Genomic DNA, 16,784 nt, shown 5'->3' on the forward strand with positions numbered 1-16,784 from the left:
TTGCCAGAGTATCCTTCTTACCTTGAGTGAGGGTTGGAAAATATGCATGATGATGTTTTCACATGTCTTTGTAACTTCTTCTGCACAATAGTTACATTTTACCAAGTAACACCACACCACAGCAGAAAACATGAAATGAACACACTTATTGATGTTGACTAATATTCAAGGCTGAAGGCTATACTGAAGCTCCCTCATATATATATTTGATATCAACACTTCGTATATTGATATAGAGGTTCAAAAAAAGATGGTTAAAAATATGGATAGGCAGCAAGAATATGTTAGAAACATTCAAGCAATTCAGATGTGAGTATAAAACTGAGATACAATTATTATTGTATAACTCTAACTTACATATAGTACAAATGTTTTGTTGTGAATCATTCTGGGCATAACGGCCAGCCGGTGGGATGAGAGTCACTGCAAAATGACATATTATTTGGCCAAACACATACAAGAGTAATTGCTGGAATCTAAGTTACTCTGAGTCCCATTATTTTTCCTCACGAGGATCCTAACAGACTCCCCAACGTTTTCTGTAGCAATCAACACAGTTAATGACTGACATCACCATTTGAGTGACCTTGAATCTGCAATGACGCTACTCTCCATTGGGTCTTCCCTGAAGTTCCCTGCCACTGCGCGGCCATCTTAACATTTCATCTACTTGATGCAGTTTCTCTGTGCCCTGTGCTGCTGTCTCTCCCTGCAAGAGCAGAAAACCTGGTCAATCCTCCCATTTCCTGTAAAGGAGGGAATAACTTGCAAAGTCTATTTTTGCATGGGGAGAAATAGTTACTTTTTGCTTCTCTTGCCCTTTCCAGGTTAAAGGGACAAAAGTGTTTTCTTTTTGAATGGTGGAGCAAGATCTATCTACCTATTTAACTCCCTCTCCCTCTCTACTCTATCATTTCTATCTATCTACCCAGCTCTACTAAGTGGTTTCTCCATCTTGCCTCACTCCATTTTCCCCTGCTCTCTCTCTCCCATCTGTCTCACATATTTTATACACATGGATATTTATTGTCTTCTCATACACCATGTGGCAAACATCAGGCGAGGTACATTCGCATGTATTTGTCTCAATTGGTCCATACACCAACCTTAGTGGAATGTGCATAGTGCTATTCTGCAGAATATCTTTAACATTAGAAAGAAAGCACATTATCTGGTATAAAGCCTAGTTTATGCTAGGAAGTATTCAATCTAGTAAGGAAAAAAAGATACAGTTTGTTTGAATTTTTAAGGATGGGAGTGGTTCCAACCAATGTAATTTGATGGTTCAGACAAGGAAAAATCAGTGTGGGCTGAGCTGTACTGTAGCCTTCAACACGGCTTCAGTGAAATCTTGAAGAACTGGTAAGATATGATAAACAGTAAAAAAAAGGCATTGAAATGAAGTGAAATGAGGCCCTGGGTTGGGAAGGAAGTGAGATGTGAATTGGGCTGGGAATAAAGCCCCACAAGGATTAAAGGTAGTGTAATGGCGTAGGCATGGGCTTAGCCTTAATAGGAGAGGCAGCAGAATTAAAAGTTGGTGGTGCTATTTGTCAGAGGAGGGACTTAGATAATTTATTTATCAATCTGACCCTTCCCTCCCTTGTCTCTGAAGTGTAGACCATTTTCTAAATATTAATTCTCTAACACCTCTTGGGCAACATTACTATTACAGGTTCTACTCATTATATTAGAATAGTGGAAAACGTGGTCTACTACATTTTTTTGGGGGGTGGTTAACATCTAACTATATTCTACATAGTTACATGAGGACAGGGAATGGCTGGACTATTTGTCACATTGTGTGAAGTATTTGACATAAGGAGATAACTTGTAAATCACTTCATCCCCTTGCTTGCCAACAAACTCATCTTCTATTGGGCCCCTCACACATCACATTCAGCCTCTGTCTGTCCAGACAATATACAGATGGATGAGTCTATCTATTCTGTGTGCTGACCAGGGCAAGTTTCCACAGAAAAGAAACTGGAAAGCAGACCTCCAGTTTTACCCTATGCTTTCTATTATTTCTTTCTCTCCTCTATCTGAGAACCCAACTTTTGTTTTTCTGTTATTTTTTTTACACACTACTGCCAAAGAATGTTGTGCTTTTCTAAATATAAAATATAAACACAATAAAATTAATTGGAAAATAAAGTGTGAAATACTAAATGGAAAAAATGCTGAGACATCATTCTTTTAAAATTGTCTAATCCTAATAAAAAATCAAGGGAACAATCAGCCTTTCTTCCTCATGCTGCACTTTATCTTTAACTATTGGGAAGATAAACTTTGTTTATCTTATCTGAGGCTGCATTAAGTTTGGCAATTATTTTTTAGTCCCTACTAAATCTTGCCTTTTAGACTACCTTTGGCCAATTAGTACAACACAGCTAAACTGCTGACTTTCATGTCTTAGCAATGGAAGATATCTGGCTTAACCAGAGCTCTAACTCTTAAGAAATGCTTCTTTATGATAATACTTTCAAAGTATGATTAATAAGAAAAAGTTTTCTGAGTCATAGTTAACAATATTTGAGAAAAGTTTAAGAGCAGAGGACTAGTCAGTTTTCTTGTGTTTTCATAGTAAATACTGAGAATTGAACTTAAATCCCTGTCATACAGATACTCTACAGCGATCATTTAGCACCTTAGCATATTAAACGGTGGCTGGAGTACTTGTATAAGACAGATTATTTCAAAACCATTTAAAAATAAATACATGCCTTGAAGTAGAATTTATTACTTAAAATATGCATTTGTAGATCTAGACCAGCGGTTCTCAACCTGTGGGTCACAACCCCTTTGGGGGTCGAATGGCCCTTTCACAGGGGTTGCTGGGTACTCGTATGTGGGCATATCTGCATGTGGGCCTGGAGACGGATAGAGGAGCGGTGTCTCGGTTCCTAAGACCATCGGAAATATGTGTTTTCCGATGGTCTTAGGCGACCCCTGTGAAAGGTTGAGAACCGCTGATCTAGACTGATCTCACATTTTTCAGTGAAGATGGGGGAGAATGATATTTCTAGATGGGGGTTTCTCAACCACACAGATATTGGCATTTAAACTGGATAACTGTGTTGGGAGACTATACTGTGTGCCCTAGAATGTTTAACAGCATCTTGATCTTACTCACTAGATGCTAATAGCATTCCCTCTACAGTAGCAAACAACCATGTCTCCAGACACTGTCAAATATTCCTGGGAGGGCAAAATTGCTCCTTTGGTAGCATTTATGTAGAACTCTAGACAAACATATGACTGTATGATACCAAAGTTAAAAGGTATCATAAAGGATGGCAATTATGCATCGCACATCAATATAGGGCATCCATGTGCTAGGTATTTTATGTACAATAACTGTCATGTAGAAAATGACTTCGATGCAATGGTGGCCTCCACACAAACTATCCCAGACAAACAGAACAGATTCATGGACCAAATGAAAATGCTCACATTATGTGGTTAATTAATTCAATATAAAATAGCTGGCAAAGGGACAGGGAAAATGGATGGACTAGGCTAACAGATTTAATTAAGGTCTAAGTGTTCAGATCTGAAGAAATGTGAGGCAAAGTTCTATGCACTGTCTTTCTCTCTGCCATAGTTCAACCTCCCCTGCTGACGATGCAGTTAATATGCTTATGGTTAAGATTTGAGCAGGGGGGCTCACAGACAAAAAGTACTAAATGAGAGAGACATAGTTTGCCAAATAGCTGCTCAAGAGCTTTTGGGTTTTCTTGCATTTTCTGAGGAAAGTTTATGTGGATGTACAATGGAACAGTACGAGGTGTCATTGATAGGTGACTGACTTAACACAAATACCATATGATCTCATTTACATGTGGCATCTAAAGAACTGAATAAATGAGCAAAGTAAACAGAAATAGTCTCAGAGATATAGAGGAAAAACTGATGGTTGCTAGACGGAAAAGGGGTGGGGATGAGGGAGAAGGGGAAGGGATTAGACAGTGTAAATTGGTAACTACAATATTGCCACAGGATATGAAAGACAGTTTGGGGAATATAATCAATAATGTTGTAAATATTTTGTAGGCCATCAGATGGGCACATGTCTTGTTAGGGAGACCACTTTATGGACAGTGTAGAGGATTGACCACTGCACTGTACACCTAAAGCTGAAGCTGAATAATATTGTATGTCAACTATAATTTAATATATATACATATATATATATATATATATATAGTCACGGGATATGAAGCATAATATAGGAAATAGAGTCAATGGAATTGTAATAAATATATACGATGTCAGAGGGGCAACAGATTGGGGGAGGGGGGATATCACTTTGTGAAGGGTGAAATGTCTAACTATTACATTGTTTTATATGCCTGGAACTAATTAAAATAGATAGATAAATAAATAAATAAATAAATAAATAAATAATAACAGCTAACACCTCTGAACTGATACAATGGAACCTTACTCATTCTGTAGCTTTCTATCTAATTGTTATACATTTGTTTGTTTCAAGATAGCTGAACTTTATTTTGTCTTTAGCCTGCCTTACCAATTATTAACCTACTTATTATTTACCCTTTACACAAGCTACTTGAATATTCATTATCTTTATTTTTTAACACATCCTATGAGTTTAGTTTTTTATAAGCTACTAGCTTTACTTGCCATCTATGCTTAGCATTTCTTATAAATGCCATGTACTCTATAGTTTTTCCCCCCTTGAAACAAAATTGGATATTCTAAAAACAAAACATCTTGCATTGTAACACTTTCAATAATAACTAATTTTAATAGAAAATTGACTCAGCTTGCTTAATGTTAGCCAAATAGTACATTTTGTAGAGAGGATCAGGTCCATCTGTACCCAAACTCATTTTTGTTTGTTTGTTTTGCTTCTTTAATATGTCACCTTCTGAACAAAGATCCCTAAAATAAATCCTAGTAATGTTTCTGTGGGTTTTCCCAGTAAACATTTTCTTCCCCCATATATACATTGATTAAGAAAATTCCTGGAAGAGGGCTGGCCGAGTGGCTCAGTTGGTTAAGAGTGAGCTTAAGAGCACGAGCTCTGAGCAACAGGGCCACCTGTTAGATTCCCACATGGGCCAGTGACACTGCACCCAAGCTGAGCTGCCACTGAGCTGCCAACAAGTGGCAGGATGGCTTAGCTGGTGAGAGCACATGCTCCTAATAACAAGATTGCCTATTCAGTGGTGGGCTACAGTCTCCCGCAACTAAGACTGAACTCGACACCTTGAGCTGAGCTCTTGCCCGGATGGCTCAGTGGATAGAGCGTGCACTCTTAATGACAAGGCTGCTGGTTCAACTCCCACATGGGATGGTGGCTACACTGACCTGCAACTGAGATTGTAACACAGCAACTTGAACTTAGAGGTCATGAGCTGCCGACAGGCAGCCAGATGGCGACTGGCGCTCTCCACAAATAAGACTGAAGAACAATAACTTGGCTGGTCTCCCTCCCCAATTCCCCAATTAAAAAAAAAATTACAGGAAAAGAAAATTTAAAAACAAAAGAAAGAAAACTCCTGGAAGAAAATCCACAAAACAAATAGAATATATGCATTAGATTGGATCTTACAAATAACCCCACCATGCTTTATGAATACGTAAAGCAAACCAGACTTGGTCTTAAAGTCTTCTTCAGTTCTACTAAACTTTAGACCAACTTTTTCCTGACTGTAGGTCCTGATCTCCCTTTTCTTAGAGCATTTACTTTAGAAGACTTGTAAGTTCTTCATTTGCCCCTTCAGATGCTTATCTTTTTGAAAGCCTTTTCCAGTTTTACCACCCAGAAATTTCTTTGTCAAAGACCTGGGAACCATCCCTTTGAAATGTAATTATCAAGGAAGATAGAGCCTCTATCTCTAATTTCTATGGTATGGTAGTATTCTAACTTGGTGGGCATCTTACTCCAAGTTGTAAAACTGTTGCCTGTTTTGAACATACATTCCCCCCCCCCTTTGGGTAAGGCCCATTAGCAAACACAGGTGGCCTCAGATCTACCCATGTCACCCCATACCAGCTTAGCAAAGCTCTCCCACCAATTGTTCCAGCTGTGTTGAGCTCAGATTGAGGAGTTCTGATCTCTTCCCTTTATTGCAATAGGCTTCAAGAGTCTTCTTTCTTGACATCCGAGGTCTGACACTTAAGTTTGCGAACTCATCCTAGAAAAAGTGCTACATACCTCATTGTCGAATATCAATATGGTCACCTTGGAAGTACTCCCCTTGGGAAGCTATGCACCGATGCCAGTGCCTAGTCCACCTTCAAAGCAATTTTGGAGCTCTTTTTCTGGAAATGCTATCAGAGCCTTCATTGCATTACCCTTGTTGTCTTGAATGTCATCAAAATGATTCCTTTCGATGTTTCCTTTATTTTCAGGTAAAGAAAGAAGTCATTGGGGCCAGGTTAGGTGAGTAGGAAGGATGTTCCATTACAGTTATTTGTTTACTGGCTAAAAACTCCCTCACAGACAGTGTCATGTGAACTGGTGCATTGTTGTGATGCAAGAGCCATGAATTGTTGGCGAGAAGTTCAGTTCGTCTAACTTTTTCACGCAGCTTTTTCAGCACTTCCAAATAGTAAACTTGGTTAAGTGTTTGTCCAGTTGATACAAATTCATAATGAATAATCCCTCTGATAGCAATAAAGGTTAGCTACATCATTGCAACAAGTTCATGACTTGTCACACCTCATATACATCTCTCTCTCTCTCTCTGAATATATATAGTCACTCTCTTCTCTCTCTCTCTTTCTCTCTCTCTCTCTCCATATATAATGCAACATTGTGCCCGGAGCACAACATTTCCAAGTTCAAGGACATTAAGAGTCAGGTTAGCTGCACTCATTCTATACAACTGTTGCTGGATCAGTTTTGATGTAGTGACTCCAAACTCAGGGTTTTGTCTCTTCTTCATCAGCTTCAGGTCTTCAGCCAAAACCTGGAGGATGGCTCAAGAAGCGTCCCGAGGACCAGCTGACCTACTGGCACCCCTAATCCATACAGAGGTGGGAAGCACAGGTCACCCACCACTGAGAAGAAGCTCACCACTGCTTAGAAGGTCCTGAGCTGTGCTTTCAGACTGATGATGTCCAGCATGTAGGAGGCCTTGAGTGACAAGTCTGTAAGCACTGCTGAGCCCAACATTTTGGAGTTTCCAGTGACCAACCCGCTACCAGACATCCTGTTAAGAGGTGCCATGAAAGATGGGTCCCAGGCCTTGCTCCAGTGAATTCAGGTCAATGCGCCTCAGAATCATTTGGTGCAGATGACGGAGCATCTAGAACAGCTGCTTGAGTGTTCATTGGAGCTGGACCACTGCTCTTCAGTGACTCCATGTTGAGCAGAAGCCAGTGTCATGTGGGCATGTGCTGCACCCCATGAGTGCTGCACAGGTGGAGAAGCATGAGCAGCTTGGCTCTGAGTTGCTCCCAGATGTCCTCAGTTTCCACTACATCTTCACCTACATCTACTCAAGCTATAGGCAAGTCTGCCAACCTCTCAGGCACCATATTGCTAGGCTGTCTTGTCCATCCATGGCTGCCACATGAACAAATGTCTGAGCTTGAGGACTGCCAACTTGAGTCCAGTTCAATGCCTGGGTTTTAGTCCCCTTTACCAATGTGATGAGCTTTTTTCTTTCCTTCTTCAGAGTCCCTGTGAGTGTCAAAGGTTGGATGTAGACTCTAGACTGCAGGTCGAAGAGGGTAGTCCTCTAGTCATTGCAATAGGTTCACCCCATGGGGCTTGTGTACAGAAATTGATATTAACTGGTTCCTGTTGGTGTTTAATATCATGAAAGATAACAAGGTAAAATGGCAAATTCAATCTTAGTCTGAAATTTTTACTTTCTTTTAATACATTTAATTGAAGCTTGTTTTGATCATCTTAATCCATATTATGCAAATTAATTATTAATCAAACTCCAAAAGTCAAATAGCTCAGGGGGAAAATAAGAGGTTTTCAAAGAAAGTGTTTCTTTTCTCTACCCTGGCATCCAAATAGTGTGCCTGCTACTAGAATTCAACCTCAGTGCATCAGTCATATTTCTTATCAGTATAAAGGGCTAGTTCAAAAATTAATTTCTAATATGAAAACACCACTAAATTTGTCAAAATATATTTTATCATGACGGTTTTATGTAAAAAAACATTTTATGAAAAAACAAAGTTATTTTGCACAGATGCAAAAACCCTGTACTCCGACCCCTCCCATTCAGAATCCTGAATCAGCACATATATTCAAAGCCCTAATAATTGCTCAGTGTTGGGTTATACACTAGATGTTGGGCAGGCTGCTAATACTTATCCAAGACTCAGAAAATAAAATGCGCCATTGGATCTGCTTCTCATTAGTATAAATGTATCTGAATACTGCTCGTAGCACTGAAATGGACTATTTAGTTATTTATAGTTTGTATGTCTACTTTCCCATTTAGGGTTTTTCAGTGTAGCACCATAATTTTACTTATAAATTCTGTAGAAAAAAAAAAATATATATATATATATATATATATATATATATATATATATATATATATATATATATATATATATTGGCAAGAAGTGGAAAATGTCCTTGGCATCTTCCACAATAATGGAAGCCTAAGACCTTTGCCAGAAAAGATTTAGGAGTAGCCTGCCAACCAAAAGGTAACACTCACATTTCCTCAACATGCTGAAATCTTGTCTGTGATAAAGAAATTAATCATCCAACTCTGCATTAAGCACCCACTTAATTGCAATCACCATGGCACTGGGCACTGTGAGCAAAACTGGAAAAAAAAAAGTGAAGTAAGTAAGCCCTTTACTGAGATGCTTAAAACTGAATTCAGGAAATAAGATAAATATTCAATAATTAACCTCACTTGTACAATCCTGAGTCGTTCAACATGAGTTCCAAGAAAACAGACATCCGCATGCACCAAAGCAGTTTTCTGAGATGATAACTCTACTGCAGTGTGTACTATAGACTGGATCAAAGGAAAGATAAGTTGAAGAGATACCTACCCATAAAGGAGTCTTTTGAAAGCTCCAGGGAAGAGAAAATGAAGGTCTGAACTAGGGCACTGGCAGTGGATATGGAGAGGAAAATTCAGATTCCAGAGATGTTCATGAGGAAGGATTAATACGTGGTGAAGGTCGATCCTGAAATTTCTATCTTGGGGAACATGTCTGTGATGCTTCCTGAGATAGAAACACCAATTGACTGTCATCAAGATTTCCATGATGTGTGGGTTCCCAGACAGTTCCACTATTCTCATAGGGGGAATTCATCCTGAAATCTCAATTACTGTAAGTCAGGCAGGATGTGTCAGTTACAGCAAAAATGATGGCATCAGGACCAGGGGTCCTGCCTGGAAAAGGCAGCACTGTCCACACAGAGCTGGAGGAAAATGTAGAGGAGGAAGCAATCCCGTTATTAGACATGAAGATTTCATATTTGATTCTCCTTTTTTCCTTGCCATGAATGAGCCCAGAGTTTTAATTCCTTAAATACATTTGTTAGACCTATGTCATTTTATTTACTTTGTGACTACGGGTGTAGATTAGGCCAAGGCTATATAGCACTACATTTATATGACTGCAATTATTTAATAATTCCTACTGAAAGGAATGTGTTCATTTGAAGAATTACTTACAGAAACAAACAAACAAAAACTCAGATTCTAATTATGATAGTAAAGGAACAACCCCAAACTCTTACAGCACTGGGGTAAGAGTCAGGATATTTCGGTGCAAGTGTCACTTGTTTTACAAACTACCTGTGCCCTTTGGATCTCAGCCACCACCAACATCCACTATGGCTTCAATATCTTCTCTGAGCATTCCCTTTATCTTCTGGTACTAAATGAAGTCTAGTTTTCCTTGGAGACACTGTCACATGGGGTCTGCTATGACACTAGTCCTGAAGCTGGAGTAGGTGGATGACTTAAATCTCTTTATCATTTTTAAACTATCTTTTTGTTTTCCTTATATGCCCACAATTTATAATCTCACATCAAAAACTAGCTATCCACTTCACCCTCCCTTATCTTCCAAGCTGTCTTCCAGAGTGGCTGTACCATTTTGCATCCTCACTAGCAAGAAATAAGGGTTTTTTGGGGGTTTTTTACATTAATTTTTTGTTGTGTTATCTTTTTTTTATGATTTTTATTGGGGAATTGGGGGAATGGGAACAGTGTTGGGGAATTGGGGGAAGGGGAATAGACAAGTTGCTGTCCTTTTGTTCTTCAGTCTAGTTGTGGAGGATGTTGCTTCACTGGCCCAAGTTGGCACCATCATTGCGCTCTTCCCGGGTGAGGCAGATCAGTCGCCGGCTTCTGGATGGCCGCTCACGCTGGCTGCTGGCCACACACGGTAGCCCATGGCAACCCACTGCCACAGGGGCTGCAGCCTACGCCGTCGCCGGCGACTCATGGCAGCCAGCTCCAGGTTGAGCTGTTGTTCAGCATCTTAGCTGTAGAGGGCAGTGTCACTGTCCCTCATATGTGGGATCCGAACCGGGGCCCTCTGGCATCCCAAGCGAGTTCTTAACCATCGCGCCACTCGGCCGACCTGAAATAAGGGTTCTTTTTGCTTCACAAACTCACCAGCACCTGTTGTTGTCAGTGTTCCAGGTTTTGGCCATTCTAATAGGCAGGTAATACCACCTCATTATTGTTTTATTTGCTTTTCTCTGATGACATATGATGTGGAGCATTTTTTCACATGCTTATTTTCCACCTGTATATCTCATTGGTGAGGTGTCTGTTCAGGTCTTTGGCCCACTTTTTAATTGGTTGCATATTTTCTTATTGTTGAGCTTTAAGAGTTCTTTGTATATTTTGGATGCCAGTCTGTCATCAAATGTGTCTTTACAAATATTTTCTCCAAGTCTCCAGCTTGTCTTCTCATTTTCTTGACATCTCTTTCAGAGCAGATTTTGATTTTAATGAAGTCCAGCTTATCAATTATTTTTTTCATGGATCATGCCTGTGGTGTTGTATCTAAAAGTCATCACCAGGGCCGGCCGAGTGGCGCGATGGTTAAGAACTGGTTTGGGATGCCAGAGGGCCCTGGTTCGGATCCCACATATGAGGGACAGTGTCACTGCCCTCTACAGCTAAGATGGTGAACAACAGCTCAACCTGGAGCTGGACTGCCATGAGTTGCTGGCGACGGCGTAGGCTGCAGCCCCTGCTGCAGTGGGTTGCCATGGGCTGCCGTGTGTAGCCAGCAGCCAGCGCAAGCAGCCAGCAGCCAGTGTGAGTGGCTGTCCAGAAGCCAGCGACTGATCTGCTTCGCCCAGGAAGAGCGCAATGATGGTGCCAACTTGGGCCAGTGAAGCAACATCCTCCACAACTAGACTGAAGAACAAAACAACAGCAACTTCTCTGTTCCCCTTCCCCTGATTCTCCAGCGCTGTTCTCCTCCCCCAATTCCCCAATAAAATCTTAAAAAAAAAAAAGTCATCACCATATCCACGATCATGCAGGTTTTCTCCTATGTTACCTTCTAGGAGTTTTAAAGTTTTGCCTTTTATATTTAGGTCCATGATCCATTTTGAGTTAATTTTTATGAAGGGTGTAAAGTTTGTGTCTCAATTTATTTACTTTTTTGCATGTGCATGTCCAGCGCCATATGTTCCAAAGACTGTCTTTGCTCCATTGCTTTTGCTCTTTTGTAAAAAATCAGTGGACTCTATTCATGTGGGTCTATTTCTAGGCCCTCTATTCTGTTCCATTGATTGGTCTGTGCTTTCACCAATACCATACTGCCTCGATCACTGCAACTCTGTTGTAAGTCTTGAAATCAAGTAGCATCATTCCTTCAACTTTATTATTCTCCTTCAATATTGTGCTGGCTAGTCTGAGTCTTTTGCTGCTTCATATAAACTTTAGAATGAATTTGTCAATATCCGTAAGATAATTTTCTGGGATTTTGATTGGCATCCCATCACATTTGTAGAGCAAGTAGAGAAAAAGTTACATCTTGTCAATATTGAGTCTTCCTCTCCACAAACATGGGCATCCATCTCCTTTTATGCTTTCCCTTTGGTCACTCTGCTTTGGTCCCACAGACTGTTGGTTGCTGAATACGTCAGGCATGCTACTACCTCAGAATGTTGGTCCTTCTGCTTCATCCTCTTGGGAAGACCTTCCACATATCCACACAGATAGCTAGCTAGATACGTTATCTCCTTTAAGACTTTGATCACAAGTCATCGTTTCAGTGCGGCCTTTCTTAATATCCTGCAGTACTAAGTGTTTAATGTAGAAAACACAAACTGATTTAAATATTTAAACCAAAAGGGATTGAATACATGAAAATAAGTTTAGAAAAATTTTTTTTAAGAAACTGGGGAAATATGTTATAGACTGTGTTTCCAGAAATCGTTCCTAGAAGTTAGCTCCTACCACAGTTCCCTACAGACATGTATTAAATTGATGACTAACTCTACAACTTTATAACTATATTTTCCATCAGAAAAGATAAAAAACTACAGAAAAAAATGGCCTTCACCTTATTTCCCCCTTATAAAACTCACCCAAATGCATCAAATTGGTAAATTCTTTTTTGTACCCAGACTCTTACTTTCAAGGATGTTTGTAAAATATAGTTTTTATCTTTTCAGACACTTGTATAGAGATGAAAATGGATGCTTTATGACAATAGTTTTAAGACAGTGCACCACACTTTAAAAAATCTCATGTCCCACTAACAACATTGTCAATTATCTTTTTTTAAATAACTTTCAAAAGCACTGATATATCTCATACAATGCATAATATACTAATTGATTTTATTATAAGATATCAAGCCTAGTGTTAATGTATATGATGTCAAATTTTGTAAATTGTGGTAGAATCCAAATTCAGCAGGAAAAAGTGCATTTATGTTAATATTTGCAAAGACATGGGAAAGAGAAGTGGCAACCATTATTTTTGCAAGCTCTCTATTATTTTCTGAAAATATTACCATGGAGTTTACATAAGTAGGAGCCCTATAATTCTTTGAAGCTTGGGCAGTGGCAGGAATAGCCATGTTTGTACGGACAAAAAGTAAATACCCCAATCTATTTTAAGCCAAAATGCTAGTAGCATGAAAGAAAAAGTAGGATGAAAGAAAAACAGAATACATGGGATAAGACAATTTGAAAGGGAAACTCAAGTGAATTAAAACATTTTGTTAAATTTTAGTTCTTACCCAGGGAAGTCTCGGACAAGATAGATATGATCTGGAAGATCATGAAGATTCTATAATTAAGTGAATATGCACTCTCTACATAATTTTAAAATTTGTTTTTCAGTTAGGTGAGATGATTATCAGGTTCTAGTTAAGTCAATGCAAACCAGTAACATAAGGTGTCTTTTCCAGAGGTCTACATGTATATTCTTGATCCATAATGCACTGCACTGGACACAATCACCACTACTTCTTAACAGTTTATATAATGAATACTTTCTTGTATACAACTCAAAATATTTTAAATTCTAAATGCTTGTAAAACAGTCCCTTTATTCAATTTGCTTTGATGCAAATTCTATGCTTGTCATTCCTTTCAGAAGTTTCTTCTAAAATAATTTTAAAAGAAGATACCTTTGTGATTTTGATTGTTTTTTTTCCTGAGCATTTCACTGGTTTCTTCATAATAGCTTAAAATATTTATGAAATTCTGTTTTTATTCTTCATGATTTACAAGCTCATTCTCAAATAATTGGAAAAGCCACCACCAATTTTATTTTTTATTTACTAAAAATAGATATATAAAATTTTAATGTCCTTTCTAACTTCACAAATTGTACATGCATTCACTAACTCTGATATAAATTAGCTTAAATAAGAGGATGTTTTCAAAGAAAGTATTCAGTATAGTCTTATGACCAACCCCACAGCAACATGAGCCTCAAAGAAATTCTGTTTTGATTCTTTTTTAGAGAAGGAAATTACAGAATGCTTTTGCTACAGGAAATAGAAATCACTATAGAAGTTTATGTTATATTTAACTCTTGTTATATCTAACCTCAACAGAAAAAAAATATGCAAGTAAAAAATGGACAAAGAAACTGAATGAACATTTCTCTGAAGGAGACATACAAAAGGCTGACAGACATATAACAAGGTACTTAACATCACTAACATTCAGGAAATGTAAATTGAAACCATGATGAGCTATTACCTCACAGTTGTTAGGATGGCTTTTATCAAAAACAAGCAAACAAACAGTGCATGTTGGCAAGGATGTGGAGAAAAGAACCCTTGTGCACTATTGATGGGAATGTAAATTGGTGCAGCCACTATAGGAAATAGTGTGGAAGTTCCTCAAAAAAATTCAAAACAGAACTACCACATGATCTAACAATCTCACTTCTTGGTATATATTCAAAAGAACTGAAATCAGTATGTAAAAGAGATATTTGCACTCTCATATTTATTGCAGCATTAGTTATAATGACCAGGATATGGCAGCAACATAAATGTTCATTGGCAGATGAATGAATTAAAAAAAAAGATATATGAATAAAATGGAATGTTATTCAGTGTTAAAAATAAATCCTGCTATTTGTGACAATATGAATGAACCTGGAAGAATTCATGCAATGTGAAATGAGCCAGTCACAGAAGGACATGATACCACTTATATGATGAATCTAAAATAATCAACTCATAGAAGCAGAGAGCAGAGTAGTAGTTACCAAAGGCTGGAGGGAGGGGAAAGCCAAAAGATTAGTGAAAGGGTATAAAGTTTTGGTTATACAGGATGAGTAAGTCCTAGAGATCAGCTGTATAACATAATGCCTACATTTAATAAGACTGTATTGTATTTGAGTGCATGCTGAAAAATTTACTAAGAGAGTAGATTTTATGTGAAGTGGTTTTATTACAAAATGATAACAATAATAATATGTAAATAAATAAGAGGGTGGGAGAAATCTTTTGGAGGTAATGGATAGGTTTATGGCATAGACTGTGATGATGGTTTCATGGGTGTATACGTATCTCCAACCTCATCAAGTTGTGTACATCAATTATGTAGAACATTTTATATGTCAAAAAGAAAAAAACAAACAAATACCAATATTGAGGTTCATGAAGTGCCTGATGTACATACACTCCAGTTAAACCTTGAAACCAACAGGTTTTATATTTCTCTCAAGTTAGACAGATAATAGATCCCATCTACTAGCTTTCCTTACAATATTAATATGAGTGTCTGTACTTATAGTATTGCACCGCTGTTGAGAAATGATAAATAGCATTAATTTCCTTTTCAAAACCAGAAAAAATACTTCATCGTGATTTAACTGAATCTTTATCTCCATCTTCATGTTTCTTAAAATGACCTAAGAGTTTATTTCCAGACTTTTGACATTCTTGAAAATAATGTCTAAGTTCTATGACATTTAAAATTTCAATTATAAGATATGAAGTTATATTAAAATTCATTATTTATGTACATCTATACATGGAGCTATTGTGAGGATTAGTTGCAATGACTACCAGCATGGTTTTGACAAGGTAGAGTTTTAAAGAATGTTATTTCTATCTCCTTTCTCCATAACTGTGACAACAACAATAATAAAAGAAATAGAGTAATATTTCCACCTCAATTTGGAAGTATGTCTCATGAGAACTGACTCAAGGAGGTGTTCATAGAGGCTTTGTAGTAAGATGTTCCTGAGACCAATGGTCACTGAGAAAGCTAGCAAAAATTACTTAATTTTCAGAGGTTTGAAAATAAATTTTCTATTTGTGTCATTGCCTTCTAAGGCTCTAATCTGTTATTAGCACTCTTCCAATAGGAAGCTCAAGTTTGTGTGAGTAAATAGCCAAGCTCAGCATTTCTCTACATAATAATGCAAGAAATTATTTGGAGAGAAAAAAAAAGTCATCTTTTTTTCTTTCTGACATCATCTCACACAGTAACCCTTGAAAAAAAGTATATTTCTAAAAATAGACTAAAGCAGTCTGAATTTGACAGTCAGATGGCCAAAGAAATGCAAACAGACCCCAAATGATTATTCAACGAAGTCTTTGTGAGCCTAAATGCTATATTCTGAGATAAATTTGCTGTGTAAAACATGGGACTGAGACTCAGTTTAGTTTTCTCGACAGGATGACATGAAGGAACTAAATGGGTATACAAATAGCCTGAGGCTCTCCCCTTAAGGAAACACCAGAAGTCCAGTCTGGTGTTGCAATTTATGGTAGAGCTAAAAATTTCATCAGCAGAATGAAATCTCTCACAAGCATTCTAAATTGTCTTTCCTTCAGCCCCTATTTTCTGATTATGGGTCAGATGCTCATCTTCCAGCTTCTGGCTTATTCTTGGACCTTGGCACTGATTCCTCTATACCCCTCACTTTTATGCCACCAACAGGCTTGATCTTCTGCTTCTCAATGGACAAACATCACTAGTGAGCTCAAATGTCTACTTCTCGACTTGCCCTCAGGTATCTGCTTTATTTGAAGTAGGAGACTTCAACCAGAGTCAGATGACACTTTTCCCTTCCAATTATTTTGCTACTCACCCATTTGGAGGTTGTTTTCTCTGAAGAATTTCTGTCTTAAAGCTCTCTGGAAGCTGTGTCTGTGCCTGTACCTAATTTTCAACTCTTATTCCACCTCCAATTGGTTTACTTTCTGTAATTCCCTTTAGACGTGAGTGTCAACCAGAATAACATTGGATGCCTTAAGATAATAAGCTTGAAAACTCACTCTTCAGCTGCAATCATTGATATAAGCTTAAATTCAGTGGTCCTAGTAACAGCATTCAAAGTGATGGTAAGATGTTC

This window comes from Hipposideros armiger, unplaced genomic scaffold (assembly GCF_001890085.2).
Source record: "Hipposideros armiger isolate ML-2016 unplaced genomic scaffold, ASM189008v1 scaffold_601, whole genome shotgun sequence".
Taxonomy (NCBI): domain Eukaryota; kingdom Metazoa; phylum Chordata; class Mammalia; order Chiroptera; family Hipposideridae; genus Hipposideros; species Hipposideros armiger.